Genomic DNA, 5589 nt, shown 5'->3' on the forward strand with positions numbered 1-5589 from the left:
CAGCCAGAAAGCGGGGCAGCTCGGGCAGCTCTTTCATCACGTCCCGCAGCGGTTTTCTTCAGAGACCCTCCCGCTTAATAGGCGTCCCTCCAAGGACTTTGAGGCAGGCTTTAACACCCACGGATTTTGGGCAGCTTGACTAGTTGAGCACTGGAGCAGACTTTTCAGAGTCATCTATTAGTTTTGCCGGATATCTTTTTACGCCCTTCATGCTGGTAGACGCAGCAGGTACGTGCATCCAGAAGATATATCCCGCCCATCCTATGCCTTGTCCCTGTATAAAGTCCTGGCTGAGGAGCGCCCGCCTCCCCAGGGCACGGAGCAGAGGCGTGCAGCCTCTTGGCACGCCACCAGTATGGCTTATTAGGATGTGAGTGCCCACGTACTGGGCAGGACTCTGCCTGCAGCTGCGCTGCATCCGTGTCCGTCCCAGTGCCAGCGCACGGGCATGCATAGCCGAAAACTTGGGCAACACCTCCCCGATGGAGGACTTTTTTAATTCTCTGCATTCCCAAGGTCAGGAGGAAACCCACAGGTCTGCCACAGCCATAGCCACTACCAGCTGCAGCCTGCCTTTACCGGGAAAAACTCAGCTTTCCACCTTTCCCTGTTTTGATGGGCAATGCTGTTAGGAAGAAAAAAAAAAAACACGACCATGGACTGTGGTTCCTCGCTCTTGGCTACCAAAAAATTGTGGCTCATTTTTTTATTTAGATTTTTCTACGGACGCAAGCAGAAGCTTGTTCACCTGGCATTCAGGCAACGCTGTCTCACTGTAATTTGAATGGTTGAGCCAAAGTTTCAAATTAAGGGAGGCTTTCCTTCATACCTTTCAGTCTCTGGGAACATTAAGGTTCCTTCTGAGGTAACCCTTGAGCTCTGTTTCCAAAAGGCAATGCTGAAGAGCAGCTTTCTGGGGTTTGGGATCTCTTGGCTTGCATGAAACCCCTCACTCTGGCGTGTTTCAGAAGAGCAGGTACTCCTGCAGATACTGCAGGGCCTTCAGCTCTTTCTCAAGCTCTCAAAATATGGCTAAAGACAGCAGGAAGCGACCTTCTGGCTGTTTAAAAGCAGGTATTGCTAGCAAGGTTGTGATGGGATTTTTCTCTGCGTTCAGGCAAGGCTGACCGCCCCTTTTAGCAGCTGGAGCGTCGCTGGCATTGGGAAGGCTCCCATCATGTTTTTTTCCATGTCTGAAACTGTTTACTCTGAGGCTCCCATCATTTTTTTTTCCACGTCTTAAACTGTTTACTTTGACATCCAGACACCAAAACAAGTGGCACTGCAGTCACAAAACAGAGAGGCATCACCTGTAGCCAGGGTGGGTTAAAAGGAGGTTAATCAGAAGGGTTAAAAGGCACCTGGCCCTGTTGCACCTGGGGCCTAATGATGATGGGCTCCAGCTATAAAAGGCTGCAGGAGGAGCATAGGTTCTTGAGGTAGAGGTGTGGGGCTGTGTCTTGGTGTGGTGTTGGTACAGAAAAATGTGTGTGGCTGGTAAGAATGGAGGTGTGAGAACTGCCTGCTGCTGAAAGTAAGTGATTTTTAGGGGGAAAGGGGCTGGGGTGCTGGTGTCTGTGTGGTGGAGAGGGGCTGGTGCATGTGGTGAGAGGGGCTGGAGGGTCCTTGTTGGCTCTCAGATAGGAGTCAAAGATTCCTCTGCTAATATCATACTTTCCTCCCTTGTGATGGGTACTGCTATCCACTTGTCTGTAGATTTTTATCTTTAGAAAGGTTAATGAACATTTAGTTAAGCCTGAAGGGGTTTCTGCCCCATCCATTGTCAGGAGGGCAGAACTGGGAGGGATGAGGAAAACTGTCTGTGCCAATACACCAGACCAGAGATCCCCATTTTCTAGCTCCACTTTCATAGCCTATGTGACCTGACCTTATGGGTCAAGGGGCAGACAAAATTCAACACCATCTGCTATTAGTTAGCTAATACTTAACCCAAAAGTTGGGGTCGGCAGCCTCAATGAGCTAGAGCTATGCTGGAGATAATGGGTTTAGCTTTGGGAGGCATCTGATACCTTAATAAACCCAGGGGACATGGTAACCCCTGGGGACATCTGGGACAGTGCTGAGCAGACCCCCCTGGCCCCGCTTCATGCGAACCTCCTGTGGTCTTGGGATCCCTGTGCATCTCCCTCTGGCTGGTACCAGTTTGGGTGCCCACTTTCCAGCCTGTATAGCTGTGAAACATCTGGGTGTTTAACCATGCATTGCAAGGATCTTGTCCTGCCTGCCAAAAGCTCACAGCAGCTGCCCGGGCTAATTTTACAAGTCAGGTGTTTGCCTCTGACAGGCAACTCTTCATATCTTTATGACTAGACATTATTATATTGTTCTTTCATTTGATAACTGCTCCAGTAATAGCTTCCATTTGCAGTAAATCTCCTCCGCTGTCTCTTTTCTTTTTTTCCCCCCTATTAAACCTAAGATGATAACCTTTGCAGGAGGCTGTGTGCAGAAATTCAGCGAAGCTTTCAGAGGTTGGGGAGGAGGGGAGATGCTGGGGGGGGAACCTACGGTCAGCACTAGCAAAGAGCCTGGTGGGAAGATACTTTTGGAGAAACTAATTATACCCTGGAGCACTTGGAAGAACCTACCTGGCATGCAAGTTGAACTGGAAAATGAATATCTAAATGGCTCTTCGAGTTAGTATGTCTTTGGGAAGTGCTGCTCAATACCTGGAAAATATACCTGTGACATAAGAAGAGATGAGTCTGAATGAGACTCAACGCAAATATTTGGCTTTATTTTACCACCACAGAGCACAACCTGTCCCAGTTAAGTGGCTTTGCAGACACCAACTAAAATACTTTGATCGGCTCTCCCCAACATACGGCCGGTTCAGCTTCACCTTCCCCAGCAGTGCAGTCCTTGGTTTGCAGTGGGCAATGCTGGAGCTGGCCCAAAAACCTGGGCTGGGAGCAGGCAAGACCCCAAAGCCATGAAGGAGCACGCAAAAGACTTTTACTGCAGCTGCTCTCAGGCTACAGCTCCTCTTTCTTGTGAGCTTTTAGACGTAGCCACCCTGGAGGGTGATGGCACAAGGAGAAGGGACATCAACTCCCAGCACCACTAGGAGCTTTGCACCTCTCGTCCCCTGTTGCAAGGTGATTTTTGTGGCCCAGTACTGCAGCCCTGGCCAGGTCTGGCTCATCTGGCGGCTCATTTGCTCTGGAGTTGAGCTGAAACTTGTCAGCGAGCTGCAGTGCAAGGTAACTAAACACATCCCTGAGCAAGGCAGGGAGCTGCGCAGAGGTCTGCTGAACTCGGGCGGGTAACCACACCTCTGTGTCCTTCACGGCAGGTCACCAACACTGGGTGTGTGCATCTGCAGGAGGACGAGGAGAGACTGCAGCTCCGAACGCCAGCGCCTCAGTAGCAAGCAGCAGTGCTGCGAGCAGGGGCTTGAGATGGACCATGCGGACGAGCTGTAACCTGTCATCCCACGTCTGTAAGTCACCACGAGTGAAGAGAGCTGAGGGTGAGGTGGGACTGATGCTCCAGTGCCAGGTATGGCCTCCTGCATCACTGTCTGCAGTGGAGCAACTTCAGCTGGTGGTGGTGACTACTTCAGTTTAATTCAGTGGTGATACCAGTATTAAACCAGAGCCTGGAGCCCTTTGGAGGATGCAGGTAGTCATGGTCCGAGCCCCTGCATGCAGCTGAACAAGCTGGGCTGGAAATGCAAGAGAGCTCTAAGGAGCCCAAAAAAGCACAACAAATGTTATTAGGAGGAGCCTCTAATTTTTGGGACCTAATTTGGGCAGCCCCTGGTGCCTTTCAATCAGAAGCGCGTGTGCAAGAACTCCTCTTGTAACTCCTGGGTGTGCTGGGGTTGGGGCCAGAAGATGCTTTCCCTCCATGGGATCTCAAATTTGGGCTGCAAAATTTCCTCCTCTGAAGGGGAGGAAAGGGCTGCTTGCCCCCACCCCTTCCCCATCTAAATTACCCCAGTTGCAAAAAAAAAAAAAAAAAAAAAAAAGGCCTCTTACCTTCAGTCTGAAAATAGGATGGAAAATTACAGTGGTTATCTACGGTGTGTTTAAGGTCACTTCAGACAATGACTATTTTGTTGGCTTCCCAAGTCCCAATTAAATCAGCATTTGCACGCTGTAATTTAAAGCATGTACTCTGCTAGCAAAATCCATAAGAGCTATAAAGCGCATGTGTGTATACAGTCATTATAGTTGCTACTTAGTTTCTTATCTGTTTTGATAGCGAAAATATTAAAATAGGAAAAGCAAAATACTGATTATCCACAGATACGCCTAATTTCACATTGCGAAGGTATCTGCTAAAATAACACGTATATAATGTAGGTAAATGAACGTCCATGGGAGAGTAAAGCTGGCACACAGCAGCGATTCCAGAAATAATTGTTTCTTTGGGGGGGGGGGGAACCCCACCACCCTAAAGCTTCAAATAAAGCCTCTTGCTAAGCTTTTAAAAATAAATGCTAGCAACACATTTTAATTTCCCATGTGGTTAGACACACGGGCGTGATGAGAAATCCCTTATTTATGAAGCTCCTGGATAAACCTGGGCGCTGATCCTGGAAATGCCTCCGTCCCTGTCGATTATTTCTTCATCAGCTCAAAAACAAAAAGTAGGGGGGGGGAGGTTCTTGTTTGGATTTTTTGTTGTTGTTTTTTGGTTGGTTGGTTGGTTTTTTTAACCCAGTGAGCAGCAGGATGGGAACAGCTTGTCCAGGGAAGGGTGTGCGGCATTAAGCTCTTCTTGTGTGATTATTTGGGGAAAATAAAACCCAAAAAAACCCCCAAATGTGGGGAGGAAGAGATGGTGGTTCATCCCTCAGGCCCCAGATGAGGTGTGGACGCTGCAGCCAGGGTTTATTTTCCTTTATTTTTTTTATTTTTAGAGGGACAGAGGCCAAACAGCTTTTAACATGGAGAAGTACTTGGTCATTGTACCTTTGCAAATGGAAAAAAAGCTGCTGTCTAACGGCAAGGGTGAACTCTCCTCCAGGTATCATTGCACACAAATAAAAATACCGCTTTCTTTTTGTAAATCCTCAAAGCTGTTGGATGCGCTGAGCTGAAAACACGCTCCTGTTTCAGGCACTGATGGTGTTTTTAATTCAGGGAAAACTTATCCTGTCAGTTTGTCTCCCACATCTTCTAACTTTTTTCAGGTTCCAAAGCCCCATTTTTTTTGGTGGCAAAGCTTCAAGTTTCTGCCGCTGTGTGCACCCTGTGGGCTGTGGGGCCAGGCCCCTGCAGGCCTCTGGCGTGGCGGGGGCCGGCGGTGCCCTCTGGTGTGTCAGGGCCTTGTTTTTGAGGGGAAAAAAGACCCCGACCGACCGGGGGGAAGGGTCTTGCCGGTGCCCCCACGCGCGATGGCCCCACGGGAGGCGGGAACTGGCGGGGTAGGGGCGGGAAAGAGCCCGGGCCCGCCGGTACGCCCTTGTCGCCGGCCCTTGGCGAGGGGGTGTCTGTGTGAGGCCGTGGGCTCCGGCCCACGCGCGCCCCCGCCGCCACGCACGGCCTGCGCGCACGCGCCCGCGGGGGAAGGAGGGCGTGCGCGTGCGCGCAGGGGGCGAGCGGGCGCGGCCTCGAG

The sequence above is a fragment of the Rissa tridactyla genome, chromosome 3 (assembly GCF_028500815.1).
Source record: "Rissa tridactyla isolate bRisTri1 chromosome 3, bRisTri1.patW.cur.20221130, whole genome shotgun sequence".
NCBI classification, from domain to species: domain Eukaryota; kingdom Metazoa; phylum Chordata; class Aves; order Charadriiformes; family Laridae; genus Rissa; species Rissa tridactyla.